The following is a 20975-nucleotide window of genomic DNA, read 5'->3' on the forward strand; positions in this document are numbered from 1 at the left end:
CATGGGGTCAGGCTTAGAGGGGCCTGGGAATCCAGAACCCCAAAGGGGTGAGTTTTGGGGCTACAAGGGCATCGGGTGCTCCCCCTGAATGAGGCGGAGACCTGGGGGGTCTGGTGTGAGACCCCCTGGGGGCCACATATCCACTGGAGGGTTCTGGCTGCTGCTTGAGCCCCAGCTGTATGGCAGAGAACTGAAGGCCTCCGTGGGTCTGCTCTGAGTGTGGGCCCTGTTCCAGAGGGTTCCCGCACAGCCGTAGGGTGCTGGGGGTTCCTGGGGCTCCCTAGCCCAGCTGGTTCCCAAGTCTAAGGCTCCCTTTGTGTTTGGAGTCTGGGGCCTCCTAGACCAGGCCTTCTTTCTTGAGTGCCGGGGGGGGCGGCTGACGCCCATGGAGGGCTCTCAGGGGTGACACGACTTTCCTGAACCTCCAGCTCCGGCCAAGGGCGGGGGATGAGGCCCAGACATCTGTCTCCCCGGGCAAGCGTGTGACCTCAGGGCCCCGGCCACACCCTATGTGTGCGATGATCACAGACGCCCAGGTCCTGGTCCATGTGTCGGGGACGGTCCCCCAGGGCCTTCAGCTCTTGGTTTCTTCCTGACAGGCCACTGAGTCACAGGGCCTGGCCCCACCTAAGAGCGCCAGGGCGTAGGCCAGGCCTAGCCTGGCATGGGCCCTGCAGGGCCTGGGAGGACAGGAGGACCCCCCCAACCCCTGCCCAGCACCACCAGTGCCCTCAGGGGCAGGGGGAGCTCAGATTCCCAGCAGGTCGAGGGCAGGAGCACCAGCCCCAATCTGGAGCTGCTCAGGCCTAGCAGGGCAGGCCGGGAGCCATGGCTGAGAGGGAGAGGCACCCCCATCCCCAGGTCCCTGCTCAGCCAACATCATGGGCCCATGGACTCAGGAGGAGCCAGGATTCAGGGTCCTGCGGAGTCCCACGGAGCACCTCCAGCCGCCTCCAGGCTCTGGCCTCACCTTGGCCACCAGAATGAGAAAGGCTGAAAGGAAGGGGTCACACAGGGTCTGCCGGCCCCTCAGGCTGGCCCCACTTGGGGCCCTCCATGCCCAAGGCCTTCAGACCATGACCTGAGAGTCCTGGGGCACCCAGCACCTCGAGACCCCTCCCGGTGAAGGCGGAGGTCCTATCAGGTCAGCCACACCTCGCAGTGTGCCAGGGCATGGTCGAGAGCAGGCAGCTGCCGCCGCCACAGCTCTGGCGGCCCCCATGCCGCCCACAGGGGAGGGCAGGACCCAAGGTTGCCTGTCGGCCTGTCCCCAGCAGTTGTTCTGCATGGATGCTGGGTCCCCCGTTCTCTCCAGGGCCTCCTAGCTCCGGCCCCTGTCATCTTCCTCAAAGACACCTGTCAGTTACGGCCGAGATTCACAGGTCTGGGTGCCAGCACTGGGGGCAGGGGCTGGGGGGCCTCCTCAGCCTGGAATGCCATCCCTGACGGGGCCTTGGCCTCTTAGAAATGAGGGCCGAGCAGAGAGGGAGGGCAAGGGTCAGCAGGGCAGGGGTGCGTTGGCGGAGGTCGGGCTGGGGCCGGGCTGAGCTGGCCTTCCCCTGCCATCACCTCTCCCCAGACTTCTTCAGCAAGGAGGCTTGGAAGGGTCCTGAGCTGAGCGGTGATGAGGGAGATGGGGTGCAGACCTTCCTTGCCACCCCTGCAGGGGTCCACACTAAGGCTCCCGGCCTATGATCAGGTCTCATAGTCCTTCCCCAGGACAAAAGGGGCCACCCTCCGGCCACTCAGACCACAGGCCAGGCTTTGTTCAGGGCCTCTAGGGGTGCAGGGCACTCGGACTCCTCGGGAGCCCCCAGGAACACCAGCCCCCGTCAGGCCTTGAGTCTCCAGAGCTCCCTTCTGGAGGTTAGAAGAGAGGAGGCGAGGAGGGTGGGGGGTGGGGAGAGCCGGGCGCCTGCTGGGCCCACACGTCCACTTCTACTGCTGCCTGGGCCCCTCCCCAAAGTCTGGTTCTCACAGGTCCTGCCATCTGTGCACCTGCCGATTCCCCCAAATGGTGACTAGGGCGGTTGGTTACTCAGTGCCCACAGCTCCGAGGATCCTAGCGCGTCCTTGGAAGGGCTCTTGGTCTGGTCCCAAGTGTGTGGTCTGGAGGTGCCCTTGTCCAGAACCTCTCGGTCCACGATGCGCGTGCGGACCCAGCCGGCGGCACCAGGGTGGGTCCCTGACAGCGCGCGCCGTCGTTACCCTCTGGAGATGCCCGTGCCCCGGAAGCCTGACACCTGGGGCCCCGGGTCCATCACCTCCAGGGCGTGCTCCCGGGGTTTGCCTCTCACACTGCTGGCCTTAGCTGTCCAAGGTGTGGGCTCATCTCCTGGGCCCCCTCAGTCTTCAGGTGCAGGACCCAGAAGCCCTTCCCTCCCGAGCAGCACCCTGATATCAAGAATGCCACGTGGTAGCCCCAAAAGGCACCATGCAGAGGGCACCGTGACAGTCCGTGGGTCGGGCCAGAATCCCAGGAGTGTTCCAGTCAAGACGGACCAGATGGTTAGGGTCCCCAGAGCCCCAGGCTGACGCCAGGGCGACCTTGGCCCTAGCCCTCCCTCATGCCCCCACTTAAGGCGAGAGGTGTCCTCAGACCCAGAGGCCCCCAGCCCCATCCTGAGTGAGGTCCCGGCTTAGGGCCCAGAGCTCATTTTCGGCAACCATTCACGTCCCTGTGTCTCTTCCCAGCACCGCCTCCCCCCACCCTGATGCCTCAGCCATAGCAACCACAGTGCCACAAATGGGACATCTGCCAAGGTCACTGGCAGGACTCCTCAAAGTGTATTTATTTATCTTTATGTTTTTTTAAAGATTTCATTTATTTATTTGACAGAGAGAGAGAGAGATCACAAGTAGGCAGAGAGGCAGGCAGAGGGGAGGGGAAGCAGGGTCCCCAGTGAACAGAGAGCCCCATGCGGGGCTCAATCCCAGGACCCTGACGCTTAACCCACTGAGCCACCCAGGCACCCCCTCAAAGTATATTTAAATAAGCTTTCTACTTCCAAAATGTTCAGCTCTCCAGAGACGTTGCAGAGACAGTACCAAGTTCCTGTAGACTTCACCCCCGTGTCCCCCGTGGTTCGTGTCCTACCTTAGCGTGAAGTAGCCGCCACAAGGAGCCGGGGTCGATTGGTTACTAGTATCTAAACTCCACCCCTCATTCAGATTTCCTGTTTTTCTGAAATATCCTCTTTCTGTCCCAGGATCCGATTCAGGTTCTCACGTGACATTTCGTTGTCTCATCTCCTTGGGTCCCTTTGGGCTGTGACGGTCTCTCCCTTGTTTTCATGGACCTGGATAGTTCTGAGGAGTACTGGCCAGGCGTTTTGTGGAACCTGCCTCAGTTTGGGCTGCTCCGATGTTTTCTCGTGGGAGACCAGGTTGTAGGTTTTGGGGAGCCCCACAGAGGTGCGGTGCCCTCATGGGGTCAGGTCAGGGGTGCCTGTGACTCTGATCTACCCAACTAAGGTTTTCCCACCAGTGGGACGTTTTTTTACTGTCTTGCATTTAACTTCAGTGACCTTTGAGTTCTGAGCTCGTTGTTATTATCATTGTTGTGTGAAGTCAAAATTAATTCAGAGTGAGTTTTTACACCTCCCACCTTCTACCTAGAATCCTTCTCCTTCTGCGGATGTGTGTGCTTCGTGGGTCCTTCAGAGAAGCCTGCTGGCGGCCAATCTTCCCAGTTCTCTCTTGGCTTTGGTTGTCCTGCTATCTTCCGCCTTTGTTCTGAGAAAAGACATTCTGGTTGGAGGCTCCCTTGAGCTCTCGTTCCACTGTCCTCTGTCCCCATCATCACCGTCCAGACGTCAGCAAGAACTCCCACTGCTGACCTGAACTTGTTTTTCTCTGGCTGCTTTTAACGTCTGTCCTGGTTTTCTGGAGGGTTCATGTCAATGGCAAGGTGTGGGTTTATGTTTCTTTATCCCACTGGAGGTTCAGTGGGCTCCTTGAATCTGTGTTTTGATGTCCTTCAGCGGTTCTAGAAAATTTGCAGACAGTATCCTTTCAACTGTTAATGTCTTCCATTCTCTCCACTTCTAATTCCGCATGTTTTATGTGCACCTGTAAATCTTGCCCTCCCTTCTGTATTTTGTGGGTCTTTTTTTTTTTCCCATTTCCAGCCTCTGGATTTCTTCTTATCTACCTTCCGATCCCCAATTTTTTTCAGCTACTTTGTTAAATTTTTAAAATATTTTATTTACTTGTCAGAAAGAGAGAAAGAGAGAGAGCGCGTGCACACAAGCAGGGGGAGGGCCAGCAGAGGGAGAAGCAGGATCCCTGCTGAGCAAGGAGCCAATGCAGGACTCGATCCCAGCACCTTGGGACCATGACCTGAGCTGGCTGAAGGCAGATGATGATTAACCAACTGGGGCACCCAGGCGCCCCTCAGCTACTTTTTAAAAAAAGATCTTATTTATTTTGGGAGCACCTGGGTGATTCCGTCGGTAAAGGGGCTGACTCCTGATTTTGGCTCATGTCATGATGTCAGGATGGTGGGACGGAGCCTCGCTTCAGACCCCACACTCAGTGGCGAGTCTGCTGGAGGACTCTCTCTCTCCCTTTCCCTCTGCCCCTCCCCCTGGTCTCACTCTCTCTCTCAAAGAAATAAATAAATCCTTTTTTAAAAAAAGTTTTTTCAAAGATTTTTAAGTAATCTCTATGCCACAAGTGGGGCTTGAACTCGGAACCCCAAAGACAAGAGCCACTGACTGAGCCAGCTAGACGTCCCTTCTTTTCAGCTGATTTTAACCTGATGTTACGCCTATCCATTGAAGTTTAAATCGTGCTTATTATAACTTTTCATTTCTAAATGTTCATTTTTAATTGGCTATATGATTTTTATAAGTTCCAGCTGCCTGCAGATACTAAACTTTTCTTTTTCAATACAGTAATTTTTTTTTCAGTCTGTGCCGATAATTCCAAAATCCGAGGTCCTTGCAAGTCTTTCTGTCGTTTCAGCCGGCTCTCACTCGCGGCGTCTTCTCTTCTCGCACACCAGGTTGTCTTTGACCACATGTCAGTCATCGTACTCGAGCAATTATTTGTAGGAATCATTTGATACCTCGGTGAAGGCGCCATCTCAATTCTCTTTTCTTCTGCCAGGGGCCCTGCCTGCTCTAGGACCACCTTGACTTGAGAAAGATCCCAGCACTGGAATTGGGCTATACTTACACTTCTTCTTCAGTGGAAACCCTGGGAGTGGAAAGCTCCCAGCTCTCTGTGGGGAGGGTGTCCTGTTAAACCCACACCCTCACTTAGTGGAGACCCTGAGCTTTCATTTCTTTCCCTCAGCTCCTCAAGACCGTGAGAACAAAACTCACATCTGACCCCACAGAACAGTGGTCTTTGTGCACATTTGCCTCTCAAGGTGACAGTTTTCCTTTGATTGCTTCCTGAGATGCCCTTACCAATCCCATGGCTCACCAAAGCTTTAATAAGATAGCTTAGTGTTTTAATTGTCTTCAGTGAATGGTTTGGCCTGAGAGTCTCTGCCTTCCACTATCGCCAAGAGGCAGCCCAGTACTGGCCACATTCTCCTTCACAGGGCTCTCTCTCCCTTGGTTTGGGGGCCCTCACACTCCTTCTTGCTCCTCTGTCTCCACCGTGGGTCTGTCAGTTGCTTCCCAGGAATCCTGGGACTCCTCCCAGCACAGTGGACCCTGACCGTGGCCTCCATTCCCACCATCAGCAGGAGACACCAGGTGTATCTCCTGCCCAGGTTCTCAGATGACTTCCAACAGCCAGCATGGGCTCTCTACTTGGAAAACTCCCACTTCAGTTCCACCCACCCCATCAGAAACAGCAGGGTGTCTGAGCTGAAACCACTGGGCACTGGGGAAGAATGTTCTGAGTCCTCCCCAACCTCCAGATGTTGGGATGCCAAGAGCTCTGTCCTCAGGTTCCTGGCCTCCACCTGCACCCACTCCCCTCCCACGGCGCTAGCACCCTGACCCAGAGTGCCTTGCACTCTAGTGGCCTCGTGGAGCAGAGGCTCTGAGAACACACAGTGACAGGCTGAGTCAAAGGGGTCTGAGGACTGACCCATGGACTTGACACCCCAGAGGCCTGCAGGGACCTCCGTGACAGTGGCTGTAGAGGACTGGGATGGGTTCGTGATGAGCACTCAAGAAGTAAAGGGACAATCGGGGTGAGGAAAATGGCGACCCGGCAGAAGGCTGTGTGCAGGAACAGTGGACACAGGTTCTCAGACTCGTGATGTTATCCAGAAGCCCTGACCAAGTGTGGCCTTCAGGAAGATGGACACAGGGACAACACCAGGTGCTTCAGGGTCTCACGCAGAAGGGGTCAAGGTCAAGGCTGAGTCAGATTGCTGGACTAGGCTTCAGAGCTGGGGAGGACTGTGGGTGTCACTGCAAGGCCCTGCCTGCACACTGGGGCCTGAGACGGTGGCTCGGAGCAGGACGGGGCGGGGGTGAAGGGCCGGGACGCATTCAGGAGATTAGGAGCGGCGCGGAGGCAACTCTTCCCCCATCTGTGGGCTCGTGTGAGGCCTCCTGTGATGACCAGGCCTCCAGCTTGGCTGGGCAGGGTGAGAGAGGAGCTTTCTGGCTGCAGCCCTTGTCCTCTGAGCTCGGAGTAGCAAGCAGGTCTCTGGGCCCTTGCATCGACTAAGGGGGTGGAAGTAGATCAAAAGGCAGGTGAGGAAGGGCCCCCCTCCGTGTAGCATCTAAGTAGGGCAGGGCCCACCTGCTTAGACCAGGCTCTGCTTCCCTGTCAGCATGACAGGAGAGAGCCCTTGGCTCCGGAGCAGGGACCTGGGCTGCTGGGCAGGTCTAGGGGCCCAGCTGTCACAGCCCCATCCTCGCCAGAGCACAGTGGCCCCCGAAGAGCCTTCTGCCGGGGCAGGGTAGGGAAGGGATCTCTGCCGCACCAGACAGCTCCGAGTGGGAAGGGGGTGGCCAGGTTGCTGGGAAAGACACCCCTGGGGGGCCAGGAGGAGGCAGAGCCTCCGAGTGTGAGCCCCACCACTAGGGTCTAGCTGCGCTGGGTCTGACACTTGGCCTCCTTCCCAGTTTCTCCACATGTTCTAGGGCAGGGCTTGAGAGGGCGGCACCCCTGAGAGAGAGGTGGGTGACAGCCTTGGCCCCCTCTCCTCCCACAGGGGCACTGACCGCAGGGACAGCTGCCCAAGCGGAACGTGCGGGAGCTGGCAGGCGGCGTTCCTCGTCCACCTACACCTGCCCCAGGTGTTTGCTCTCCTGTGGCCAGGAGGTGAGTCAGACCGAGGGGCCCGGAGCTGCGGGAAGACACCCAGCCTGTGCAGAGGACAACGGCCTGTCCCCAACCAGAAATGGAGGGCCCCACGCAGGCATCTTGGAGCCCAGAGCTTGCTAAATGCTCAGAGAGCCCCCCTGTCCCCTGAGTCCGAGGCTCTGGAGGCTCCAGGGCCCTCCCCCTGCCCCAGCACAGTCCTTGTGGGATGGCAGTCCCCCAGCACTGAGGCGGGACCTCCCCGTCAGCCTAGTTTCCAGGCCAAAGCTGGGCCATAGGGGTGCAGAGAGCCTGAGGCCCTCTGTGGCTGGCTGCCAGGCAGGAAGTTGCCAGGAGCCACAGCCCAGTGGCCCTTTGTCCTGTCTGCCCCACCCAGGCAGGCGCTGGCAGCACCCAGGTCTGGAAGGCTGGAGACGGGCCCCCCTCAGGTCAGCTCTGCCACCAGCTTGTGTCCCCAAGCTTGGGGGTGGCCTCCATCACCCTCCCAGGACCCTGTCCCTGGGAAGCCTGGCTCTCCTGTCCCACCCCATTCACGCTGCCATGGCAACATCTACACCCAGCAGGTGGGCCGGGCTGGAACTTTTGTCTGGCGGCCACTGGGGTCTCCAATGATCCTAGCACCCAGTGCAGCTGCCTCCCCCCGGGCCAGGACGACATGGGCCTGATGTGCTGTGTGGGGTGGCCCCAGGCTGATCATTCAGGGCTCGGACACCTGGTTCACACCAGCTGGCATGGCCCCCATGGTTCTCCCCCTGTAGGAGGCCAGAAGCTCTGGGCCCAGCCCCGCCTGCTCACATATACCCTTGAGAGACGGGGGTGTGCTGCCCCCCCCACCAGAGAGACCCCTCCAGGCGCCCCTGCACGGGGCAGGAGCTGGGATCCTGCGGCACAAAGAATGGGTCGCGGCTGCGTGTGACAACCATAAGAGCAAAGGGGACGTCCCAACTGACCATTTGTCTGAAGCCAAGGGACACAGAGAGTGGGAATGCGGCTTGTGGGCCCCCTTTGCCAGCACAAGAGGGCAGACAGTTTGGGTCCCAGCGTCTGACTTTGGGTCATTTTTACTCTCTTCGGGACTCCAGCAGAACGGAATAAGGAGGGGAGTGAGAGGGCAGGGCGGGGTCCACGAGCAGGTGCTCAGCCCAACCAGAACCACCTCCCTCTTCACAGTGATGAGCCCTGGAGACAGTCGACATAGACTGTGTCAGCCAGGGGCCCCCTGGTCCGGCAGCAGAACCCACGGAGGCCCAGCGCCCGCACCTCGGCCCCCCTGCAGCTCAGGGGAGGGAGGAGCCTCCACTCGGCAAAGCTCAGCTGCTCCCTGGCCTTTGGGCTCTGGACGGAGCGTCCCTCAGCAGCCCCGCTTCGGCCGGCGGGGGTCGCCTGTCAGCAGGACAGTGAGTCCGCGTCGCCCTTGCCCGGAGTGGGAGAGGAGTGCACACGAGGTCGAGGGCCGGTCACAGCACCGTCTGGCTCTTTGTCCAGCCTCCTGCAGAAACCTGTGTGGTGGTTTGAGTCAGAGCTCACCGGGATCCAGGAGTTTCTGAGTGTGTGTGAGCATTAGAACGGGTGGGAAGGGGGCAGGGACCCCCTGGCCCAGCCGACAGGAGGGTGGGAGCAGTCAGACCTGGCCAGACTCCGCCGAAGTAGCTGGAGAGGCAAAAGGCAGCCACCACCTGGGCCTGCCACTCGGTGGAGGCTCACTTCTGCCTCACTCTGGGCGCCCTCTTCCCAGCAGGTGGCTGTCCCTGTCCCCGAACTTGGCCCAGGCTCCTTCCCTGGCAGTCCCAGACACCAAAACTCAGTGGGGACCCACCTAGTCCTCCCTACATCCCGGTGCTTGGGGCTTAGGGAACACTGGCCAGGGCCCCCTCCAGACACCCCTCGTGCTCCTGGAGTCTGGCATCACCACACCCGCGAGCAGAGGACAGGGAGTGAGCCTGAGACGCAGGTCAGCAGCGAGCAGCCGTTCCTCCTGCCCCCATCCGAAGGCCAACACCTCTGGCTTTGTGAGTGAGCAAAGCCTCAGTCTCCCCAAAACACGGGTACCACTGACCAAGTGCGTCCCAACCCCACCCCCACACCAACACGGACACCTTGAGTGAGCATCAGGAGTGGGTGGGTGTCCTGACAACCCTGAGGAGGGGTGTGCCTGGTGGGTCACCCTCATCAGCATGCCCCAGGGGCTGGAGACTGGAAGTTTGGAGGGTCAGAGGTCACTGACACCCCAAGGACTGGTTTCCAAATGCTCTGCTGGGGGCCAGGGGAACCAGACCAACTCCCGGCTGCCCCTTCTGGAGGGGAGGGAGGAGCCCCACAGCCCTTTGGGGCAGGAGGCCAGGCTGAGCTGGGCTGGGGAGTGGACTCAGAGCCCCCCCCAAAGGGTTTCAGGGTCCTCCACCAGGACCCCAGTGATCAGGCCCACAGGTACTCCTGGGCAGAGGGTAGGGGGTACTGTGCCCTCCTCTGGGAACCCCTGTGCAGTGGGGACAGGAGGCAACAGAGTGGCATCAGAGGGACAGTGCCCCCTGGAGTGGTGCAGCCCTCAGGGGGCCCTCCGTGGCAGCCGCTGCCTCTTCTGGCCACGTCTACCCCTAGAGGACAAGCTTGGGCTGAAGACCAGGCTCTGGACGGAAAGATGCAGCTCCACACAGCTGGGGTCCTGGGGTGGAGCCAGCCAGAGCCAGCAGCCCAGGGGGACAGGCCCTTGTCACTGGGAGTTTACAGTGGAAAATAGTTGGGCCCTTTGGGATCTCTGCTGGTGGCACTAATTACCGGCATAGCTGTGTTTCATTAGGGGACCTTCCACCAGGAGTGTCCCCGAGTCACTTCCCCAGTCTTGCCTGGGGCCCTGTTCCTCCCCACCCTGCAGCCATGGCTCCCAGACCCTTCCAAACCCCAGTGTGCCGTCTTCTGTCCCTTAGCCCAGCAGTTCCAAAATGGGGGTGTTCCAGGGGTTGCCATGGCCTCGGCCCCCAGACCAGCCCCCTACCCTGCAGGAGGGCCCTTCTTCCAGGCAGCCTGTGCCCCCCTTCCCGTCCCCACCGCGTGTGGGTCCCTGTGACACGCCCGCCCTGTTGGAGGCCTCCTGCCCTAGGGGTGTGACTGGGGGCCCACAAGGGAGGGAGTCTGACAGATTGGGGCAGAGGAGACCCTCCACGGCTGCCACAGCTGGGGGCTGGGGGCTGGAGATGAGAGCAGGTCCAGGCTCGGCCCTCTGCCAATGGGAACCTCAGCCCCAGGGGGCAGGGGGCACTGCTGGGGCCTGGCCTGGGGCAGAGCGGAGGGCGCAGGGTGTGACCTGGCCCCCTCCTCATTGGCAAGGCGGTGCCGGCCTGACCATTCCAGCTGCTGGCTTGCACGGTCCACAGCAGCCTCTGCAGAAGCTTTCCTCCCTGGTTTTTGTTCGAGCTGGGCCCCGCCAGCAGCCGGCGGGCGCGGCGGGCGAGCTGGGCGAGGCGGGGGCAGGAATGTGTGCGGGGCCTGCCGCCCGCCCTGCGTCACGTCGCTGCCTCCCTCCTGGCCTATGGGAGCCCGGGGGACACACCTGTTGGAGGCCAGAAGCAGAGATTGGTCGGCCGTGAGCAGGCACCTGCATGGGGCGGGGTGAGGCCCTACATGTAAGGCGAGCCCGGGGCCACCGTCTCTTCCCTGCCCTGCCCCTCACTGCTGCACAAGGACCCGCTGGGCCTCCATTGTTCCCCAGCGATCTCCACACTTCCCTGAAGGACCAGGCCCGCTGCCCACTGGCTCGCGTGCGAGCTTCAGGCCTTCCTTTGTGAGGAGACTCAGCCGAGGGGGCAGGAAGTGGTGTCTTCCAGGAGGCGGCAGCCCTCGCTGGCCTCCACGCGGCTCCAAGTTCGGATCTTGGTTGGGGGCAGGTGGGGCGGAAGCGAAACCCGGGCACCGGGCTGCTCACCGCGGGCTGACAGGTATTTGGGGCGACTGGTGCCAAAGCTTCTCTGACGTCTGTTCTGAGGCCTGGGGGGTCCTGGGTGCGGGGTCAGAGCTGCACGGTTCGGCCTCCGGGCTGGGGTCGGAGTGGCCTCCCACCCTCCTCCTGCAGGCGCAGAACCTGTCTGGGCAGGTACGCGCGGGAGGTGGAGGGGCTGAGCAGGCCGCTGTGCGGGGAGAGTCCCTGGAGGAGCTGCCCAGAGAGGACAGAGCAACAGCGGCACGGGGGCTCCGACGCGGGCTGGGGGTCCTCGCCCTCAGAGGACGGGGTCCCGCAGGCCAAGGGTGCTGGGTGCCGGGGCCGGCCGGGGCCGCTGAGGGTCAGCAGGCAGGAGCAGCCAGGCCGCGGGCGTCCTCCAGGCCACCCTGGTGGGGCCAGCTCGGGGTCAGTAGCTGGGAGGGTCCCCGCGTCCCCCCTGCCTGGCAGCAAACACTTCTGGAAATCTCCCCCATCAGCCCCTGACGTGACGGCTCCTGGGGACCCTGCTCCCTCAGAGCTGGGTGCGGGGAAGTGCCCGCGGCCCGGGTGCTGGGTTTCCGGAGTTTGCTCTGGAAGGCAAGGGCTCGGACCCGCGAGAGGCGGCAGTGGGGACGGTGGGAGCGTGGCCCGGAGCCGGGCTGGCCTGGATTCGGGCTCTCCCTCACCCGCCTGTGTCCAAGACGCCAACAAAGCCGGAACCTCCTTGCGGGAGGTGTAGGCCGGCCCTCGCCAGCCCCGCGGCTCGGGGTCAGGTCGCAGGCGCTTAGAAGGGGTGATCACGGCACGCGGACTCTGCATTCTGGCCAGTGTGGCCCGCACAGCTGGGCCGTGCACCGCCGGCCGTGAACTTGCCGCGCGGCCGCCCACGGGCAACTTTCTCCCCAAATCCCCGCGCTGCAGGCAGCCCTACGTCTGGGCGGGGACGACGTTGCTGTGAATTGAAGCAAACTCGCTCTGCAGCAAAAAACAGAGTCACTGCTCCGGTGACCGCGACCTCCAGGGCACAGGGATCCTATGTTTTAACGAATCCAGTGGGAGCATTGCAAGCCTTTTTAGGCAGAACATCTGAAAAAATAGGTTGGTTTGGTTTGGTTTGGCTTTTTTCTAGTAGCCCGGATGAAATGCTTGCAGGCCAGAGTGACTGGCGGCACATCAAATTGGCCAAAATGAGCGCGGGGCGTCCCGCTTACGAAAGTGCCCACGGCTGCAAAGCAGGGACACGGCCACGGCCCACGTTCCGACATTTTGGTCATCTTGCAAATACCCTCTATGCAAAACCAGCGCGTGACAATGTCCCTGGTGAACCCGAGAGCCGAGATCCCCCACCGCCCGAGGAGTCCAGCTGGTTCTCAGGGGCGGGCATGCCCCGAGGAAGGGCCGAGAGGCTGTGCCCGCCTCGTGGGGGAAATGGCGGCCCGGCCTCCGCGGGGGCCCAGGAGGTGCCCTGCGTGTGGACAGGCCAGGCCTCCGCCGCCGCCCCGCCCGCAGCCTCTGGGCCAGGCTGGTGGGTCCCGCGGTGCTGCAAGGCTTGGGTTTCAACGCTTTGTTCTCTGCGGCCTCAACATTGATTAAGGCCCGCCAGGCAGGTTAGCCTGCAAGTTCCGCTGGGATCGCGTTCCCCACCCCGCCCGTGCCTGCGCAGGTGGGACCCACAAGGGCAGCTAGGGCGTTTGCTCTGCCAAGAGGAGCCTGTAGGTGCTGTTCTGGGCCTCTCAACCCGTTCCTCCATTCTTCCCAAGAGGAGCCTGCTTGGGAAGGTGATGATTAACCAGACCCCAATCTGGCTGTCACCGTGAGGCTGGCCTCCCACCCCGCCGACAAAAGGCCGAGAAAAGCACCATATTTTCACTCTTCGTATCAACCCCCAAACCCTGCCACTCCTCCTCCCTGCCCTGGGCGCCTGGTGTCGGACTCCTGACCCCACGCTGAGCGGCACTCAGGGCCGAGGCCCTGTTCTGAGTTCAGGAAGAGGGTGGGATTCTGTCCTGGACCTTAGGAGGGAGAGCACTGTGCTGCCCACTGTCGGCCCTGGCTCTGTCCACGCATCTGTCCGTGTGTCTGACCCCACACCTCTTCACCTCCTCGGGGAGAAGGGAAGGGCTGGCAAGGAGGGCTGCACATAGCTGGGGTGGCTCCCGGCTCCCTGTCAGCCATCTCAGGCCTGCCGGGTCTCCAGGGCCTTCAGAGCTTCCAAAGTAGGGCTGGCCCTCAGTGGCCAGGGACACTAGGGACACCGGGCTCGGGCTCCAGAGGCCACACAGTGGGAAGCCAGTCTATGCACAGCGGGCTGGCTACAAGGGAGAGACACCAGGCACCAGGCCCCGGCTGCCTCCCCCATGGCCTGGCAGCTGAAAGCAGAGCTGAACTTTAACTCAGCTAAGAAAGAAAGATGAGACAGCTTCACTGAGCTCAGAGAGAGGTGGGACTGCGTTCCTAAGGCACTCTGATTCTGCAGGGCTTGTGGGACAGACCTTGAAGGGTGAGCTACAGAGCCAGGAGGGTCAGGAGGTGGTGACGACTGTGGGATTTGCCCTTTGAGCCTGGACACAGTCACCTGGGGGGTCCAGGCTCCTGTGAAGCCTCCTTCCCAGATGATGGACAGGCATCTCCCCTGCCCCCCTACGCTGGGCCTAAGTTAGGGTCAGGTCCTCTGAGAAATGTCGGCCATTCCCGAGGACAAAGTTACAGAACCAGGTGAACCCAGACTTGGCCAAACAAATGGACACAGCCTTTGTTGCGGTCAGTCAGGTGGCCTGGGGGGGAATCGGCACGGGGCCCACACCCTCTCCCTACAGCCTCTGTGGGTAGAAGGTGCCAGAAGGCTTGAGGAGCTGCCCTGGCCCATTCCCCAGGTCCAGGGGTCATGTGTGGCAGAGAAGAGATGAGAGGGAGGGCGGGACCCCTCCATCTTCCAAGGACAGGGGCCGGGGTCGCTCGGCTCCATGCAGGCCCCAGGTGTGGGCACAGAGCCGCCGACTTCCTTGACCCCGCTCTGACGTCCAAGGACCTGCTTGGCCCCCACAGGCGTGGGGGAGTCAGGCAGGGGTGGGGGAGCTGGTTGGCCTCCTGTGTTCTTTGCTCTGGGGCAGGAGTGACTGCCGGATACAGGCGGGAAGGGCTGCCCTCTCACACCCCCTCCAGGCCCAGCACCGGCTCACCCTCGGACCTCACGGCCAACAGCGGCCAGCACCCAAGGGCCACGGAGCCAAGGGGCAGGCAGACAGATCTATCTGAGACCTGGCTGGTGAGCGAGGTAGAGGGCCTGGGCTTGGTGGGGTGGGAGGGTTGGGGGGCTGGGCTGAGGAGGTCTCCCAGTGCTGTCCTGCCTGGAGAGCCACGTCCCACTCCATCCTTGTCCCAACACCCTTCCACGCCCTTGACAAGGGCAGGAGGGGGCTGGGCTGGAGACAGCCGTTGGGGCGGCGTCCGGGAGACAGAGGCTCATTGTCCGGCCTAGGCAGCCCTTCTGGTCTTGGACACACTCACATGCACATGCAGCCTGGCCCCGAGGGGGCAGGGCCACGTGTCCAAGCCTCTCCCTGGGACCACCCAGAGGGAGGATCCCACTCTGTCCTTGCCTCCTGTGGGCAGGGCATCCTGGCCCTCCTTGGGCATCCACCCCAGGCCCCGAGCTGATGGCCCCACAGAGCTGGCCAGCGCTGGCTGGGCAGGAGGCCTCCTTGTGGTCCTGGCCTTTGGGGGGCATCCTGGTGCCGCAGTCCAGCCTTCTCCAGGCTGGGCCCCTAGAGTTGAGGCTCTGTCCCTCGTGGACCCCTCCCCACCCCTGTGCCCTGAGAGGACAGGGTTCTCCGTGCTGATCACCGCGTGGAGTCCCCAGCTGGGCGGCCCCCAGACCCCATTGGGGGCGGCCATCGCCATCTTACTGGGCAGCATTGGATGGTGTCAGGTCTCTAATACTGCCTGGTAATGATGACGGCGGGGCCCCAGGTGCAGCGATGGGGCCGCCCTCCCCCAAGCCAGCCCCCGGCCCCTCCCTTCCCTACACAGGGCCCGTGCAGATACCTGCAGCATCAGCCCATCCTGCCAGGGGGGCTCTAGGGCAGAAATGTGACCCCTCCCCCCAGGCCCAGATGTACCCCTTCTCAGCCCCCCAGAATGGAAGCCATCTTGCAGCCGCACTGAGCACCCCCCTCCCCAGACTGATCCTGGATTAGGACACTCAGGTATTGGGCCCTGCCCACAGCACCCAAGCAGGTGCTGCCACCACACTTGGCAGGTGTGGGCTGAGCAGGTGACAACAAGGGCTCCAGAGGGCAAAGGCCCAGCCGGGGGTGGTCAGGCCCAGCCTAGGCCTCCAGGTGGCCCCAGGATGGGCAGACCACCTTGCAGACTGGCAGCATCTCTAGCCTCGGTCTTGGGTCTTCAACCCCAGGTCTCCTTGCTCTGGGGAGAGCAGGGAGGAGCACTCAGGCCTCCCCTCCCAGGGATCCTAACTCACTTCCACTGGACCCTGCCTGCCCGGGGTGGGCACCAGGTATCTGTCCCTGTCCTCGGGCTGAGCTGCACCTGGGCCTCTGTGGGCATCTTACCGGACAGTGCTGGATTTCTTGGCTTGACTCTAACACTGTCTGGTAACGATGTTCAAAGGTGACCCACCGCCTGCCTGCCAGGAAGTGGCCCGAGGACACACGGTCCTGAACTCCTGGACGCCAAAGACGGGCCAGGGCCCAGGGCTCACTTAGGGATTGGCAGACAGCCTGTCTCGGCTCTGCAGCCCAACCCATCAGGACGGCCCCCACCAGCAGGGGGGCGCCCCTCTGCTGCCCCACCAAGCCCAGGCTGGGGGCCCCTGGCTCCCTCCCGAGTGACGTTCTCAGGGTGCTCTGATCCCCAGGAGAGACCATCAGGATTAGGACATTAGGCAGAAGAGGGCCACCAGTCCTGTCCTGGCCGTCGACACCATCCTGGGGGCCTGGCCCACACCCCCCAGCGCACACCCCAGCCCCACCTGCTTGGCTCCAAAGTGTCTGCTGTGGCCAGACTCTGAGGGCAGAAACGGATGTCGGGCCCTGCTCAGCACCCGCGTGGGGAGATGCATTTCCTGGCTGGTGTGGAGCAGGCAGCAGGCAGCCCCACTGTCCCTTTTCAGCCCCTCCTGTCCACCACCCAACCTCAGATGTCCACCGTGGCTGTCCTAGGGCACCCTGGCCGGTCCTTTGGGAACGGGCCCTGCCCTTAGACACCCCAGTCCGGTGGGGCCAGCCATGGGCAGTGACCCCTTTTCTCACACCAGGGCTCTTACTCTACAAAGGAGAACTCACTCCACTGGTCAGCCAGGGACGCAGGAAGGACAGGGTGTGTCTGGGTGCCCCGGCCCAAACCCACAGGCGAGTGCAGTAGACATTCTGTGCTGTGTCCCAGTGAGGACAGAGTCTCCCTCTCCCCGCTCCAGCCCCCACAGTGTCGCAGTTAAGAATGGGAACATTGTCCTAAATCGGTGAGGCCAGGATGGCCCTTTGTTTTATCTTTTTGATCTGAAGCCAGGATGCCGGTCCCAGACCTGCCCAGCTGACCTGCACAGGGGTGGCCTTTCTGGGTCCCCCGGAACCCCACCCTGCCCTGGGTCCCAGCTGGCCTCTTGGGCGGGTGGGGGGGGGCGTCTGTCCCTGGCCTCCCTGTTACTCATTAACCAGCCAAGAGCCGTTCAGGAGACCGGCAAGGGTGCCCGGGTGAACACAGTCAGGGTCAAGTGCAGGGAAACCGGATGGCCCACTCCCCAGCTACACCCACAGCACAGGCGCCTGGGGCCTGTGTGCCGGGTTAGGGTCTGCAGCAGAGCCCTCCTCAGAGCCGCCCCGCACCAACACCAGGTGACAGGGGCCACCCTGCAGACTCAGGAGGGTCAAGGGTCTTGCAGGGATCTTCCCACTGCCTCAGCGAGCTGCAGGACGGGCAGTGCCCCCCGTCCTAGGAGTGCCCCCCACTTGGGGCCGCCCGCACCGTCGCCTGCCGATGGGCGTCTTACCAGACACGGTTAGATCTGGGTTCTGTTGTCTAATACTGTCTGGTAATGCCGTTCATCCATGGCCTGACCACCGCCAGACGAGGAGTCCCTGGAGGGACACCGGGGGGAGGGCGAGGCCCACGGGTCCTGGGCCTGCCAGGACCTCCCCAGCCCCCATGACCTATCTGGGCCCTAATGGACCATCTGCGCAATAAAGGGTGAGAGATGCCTCAGGGGCTGGCTTCTGTTCCTCGCAGGGGCATGGCTGACAGGGCTGGCAGGCACAGAGGTCAGCAAGCATCTGAGGCGGACACCATGCTGTTGGCCCTGCCACGGAGCCAAAAGAAAGCCCCACCTAGAACCCTCTCCAGGGAAGCGACCTCATCCCTCACCCCTACACGCCCGCACCCCCAAACCTCCAACCCAGGGCATGGCCAGCAGAGCACCCAGAAACCTCCCTGGGCCACTCTCTCCCCGACCCGGGCAACACCAGGCCCCATCATAGGTGAGACCCCGCCCTCAGCCTAGAGCAAAAAGCTCAGGGGAGGGGGTGGGGGTGTGTGCAGGCCGCCTTTGCTTCCCCTCCATGGGCCTCAGGCCCCCACTTCCCCACAGGCCCATCTCCAGGGCTTAGGCACTCAGTCAGGGAGGGCCCTCCAGGTGCCAGACCATCGCCACGGGGACTAAGAGTCAGAGAGCCCTTAATCTTGGGCTGCCCTCAGGCCCCCACCCTGCAGCTCCCTCCTTGCTCCCCTCTTCTCTACTTCATGCAGATGTCCTCTATCTCAAGCTGTCCCCAAACCAGACTTCTGGATGCTGATGCCACCTTCAGCCTCCTGGCTGCCCCCTAGAACCCACCTCCTTCCCTGTGAATTCCAAGTGGGTCCTAGGTTCTGCCTCCGCCCAGGTGCTCTGTGGCCTGTGTCAGGGAGAAGGGGACCTCTGGAGTTCTGGGGGGCTCCTCCCCACCTTCCCTCCTTCCATTACCAAGTCTCTCCTGAGCCCCTCCTGCAAACTCACCCCGTGCCAGACATCAGGGAGAGGACCGTCCCTGGCAGGAGCGCAGGTAGTGATGAGGGGAGCAGAACACGTGAACCAGGAGAGCTGCCGTGTGGAGAAGGCCAGAGCAGTCGAGAACGTGGGGGTTGGTGGGGGAGGAGGGGGTAAGGGTGGCCCAGGAAGACCTCTGGGAGGAGACAACCAAGTGGGGACCATGGGACACCCGCCAGAGCCAAGCAGAGGCGGCAGAGGCCAGGGTCTACGTGCCGTCAGGACGGCAGGACATCCGGCCCCGTGTTTAGGCAGCACGGCCGGGTCTCAGCAAAGGCCCCAAGCCGCAGGAGGGGTACTGGGCCTTTCCCCCACTGCCCCGGCCCCAGCACACCTCCGCTCGGAGGCCCTCCACAGCCCACCTGCCCCCCAGGAGGTTAATGACTCCCCTGCTTCACCCCAGGCTGCCAATGCGCAGGGACGCGCCCAGCCGCAGGCCATTTCCACCGTGGGAAAGGCTGGGGCGGCACCACACCATCCAGTCGGACGGGTTACGATGCAGGGTTTTGGAGTTTGAGCTCTTGTGTCAGCCCAGGCCGGGGCCGCCTCCCCAGAACCCACAGGGACCCAGAGTGGAGCCTGGACGCCTCCCAGGATTCTGGGCCCCCAGAAGGGATATAGGGAGGGGAGCACACGTTCCTGAGGGAAGACAGGATTGGGGGCCCTGTGCTCAGACCAAGGGGAAGATCAGGGGCCCCACCTCCCACACTGGCTGCTGCCCTAGCAGGCCCAGGCCGGGGAGGTGGGGGTGGAGGCGGGCAGTCACCAGCCCCAGTTGCTCAGTCCAAGGCTTGGCTAGAGGAGCTCTCTGCCCTCCAGGCTGACCCATGGCCACTTCAGGGCAGAGAGTCAGAGACCACAGTCCAGCAAGACTGACCCCTGAAGCTCCCAGCTCCGGCACAGGCAGGCAAGGAGCCTGGGAGTAGGTCAGCCTCTGTGTGGGGTCAGGAAGGCCTCCCCATGGTGAAGTCACCCACAGGGCACTCAGAAGGAAGGAGTGACTTACGGGCTACGTCAGTCCCCCAGGGCCCCCGTAACGATGATCACAGGCTGGGGCTTGAAACGACAGAAATGTACTCTCTCACAGTCCAGGAGGCCAGAAGGCAGAAGTCAAGGTGGGGGCTGGGGGGGCACTCCCTCCCGAGTCTCTAGGGGAGGGAACTTCCCGCCCCCAGTGGCTCTAGGCGTCCCTGGGCTGGTGACCACGCCACTTGGCCCTGTCTTCATGGGGCTTCTCCGGGGTCTCCTCTCTCTGCTCCCTCTTGGGAGGACGCTGGTCGCTGGATTTAGGGCCCCCCCCAGATAATCCGGGAGGATCTCATCTCAAGATCCTTAATCACATCTGCAAATCCCCTTTTTCCAAGTAAGGTCGCACCTGCAGCTTCTGGGGCTTCAGACATGGGTTCATTTGGGGGCCACCGTCCAGCCCAACAAGAAGCAAATTAAGGCACCTCAGTGAGAGACCCACACAAGACTCTGGAGGGCAGCAAGGCCGCGGGACTGGAAGGCGACGCCACGGGAGAGGCTGTGGTACAGGGAGTTGAACTAGAGCAGATAACGCTTAGGAGACGTGAAATCTGAGATAGGGTCAGGTCCTGGGGGTCCTGGCATGGGTTGGGGGTCTTCAGAAGACTCAGGGATACTCAGAGGATGGGCCCTGATGGGAACCATGCATGGGTCCCCCTGCTCCAGCACCAGCCCCAGCCCCTCCTCCCAGCTCCCCAAGGATCCTGGCCTCCTGCCCCTCCTGGTCTCCCGGCCGTGCTGCTGGGCTGCTGTTGCCCAGAGACGGTTGCCAGGCCACCACTGTTGTTTCCCTGGCAGAGGGCTCACACCACCTTGCTGGGCAGGTAAGAGGGACAGGCAGGCCGCCTGCGTGAGTCCTATCTGGATGTGAGGGCTGTGGCCACCATCCTGTGCCTCCCCCACAGCCTGGAGACCAGGGACCCCGTGCATTCTGTCAGGACTCCGCCAGGAGCAGAAGGGAGACGAAGGAGGGTCAGGAAAAGGGCATCGTGGCTGAGATGAGCCCCCTCTGTGGAGGGCCCACATCCCCAGTGCCACAGCATGAGGGTCATAGACCCCCAGGCCAGGCCAAGAGGGACGCGCCTCCTGGGGGTGGCGGCTCCTCTGGACAAGCCCCTTTGCCCAGGACGAGGTCTGTCTCCCAGACCCACCCCACAGAGGGCATCCTTCCAGACAGCCCCAACCCCGCCAGGGGCCCCAGCCCATCAAGCAATGTCAGCATCTCCTCAGCACCCCAAGACGACAAGCGTGTGTTCTGGGGAAGACGCACAGCGGGACACCAACATCTCCTCCTTCTCTTGGACATTTTCTTCAGGTTCACCTGGGTCTTCCTCTCACCAGCCTGGGGTGCCATTTCCTGCCGGTCTTTCTACCTGACCAGGTAAAATGTTTATTTCAAAATTTACTGTAAACTCGAGCTGTCCCCTGCCCTGGCCATGCTGTCCCCATTTCCACAGCCCTTCTGGAAGGTCTGGGGGCAGTCCCTCATGGTCAGGGGCGCCCATCCCGTGACCCCCGCAATGAGCGCGTACCATGAACATCTGTGAGCAGAAAGCTGTGTTTCCGTGTTAGAATTCCGTCCCTCAGAGGAGCTCCAAAACGCGCAGGCGCCAGATCAGAAGGTGGCCAGGGCCCTGAGGCCTGACCCCAGCCACACGCCCCTCCTGCCAGCCAGCCAGTCACTACCCGCAGGCACACCCAGCGCCCTCTTTTTTTCCCCTTAATCTTTGTTACTTGAATGACAAGAAGCGGGAACTC

The sequence above is a fragment of the Lontra canadensis genome, unplaced genomic scaffold (genome assembly GCF_010015895.1).
Source record: "Lontra canadensis isolate GAN:19392208 unplaced genomic scaffold, GSC_riverotter_1.0 scaffold25, whole genome shotgun sequence".
Classification (NCBI taxonomy): domain Eukaryota; kingdom Metazoa; phylum Chordata; class Mammalia; order Carnivora; family Mustelidae; genus Lontra; species Lontra canadensis.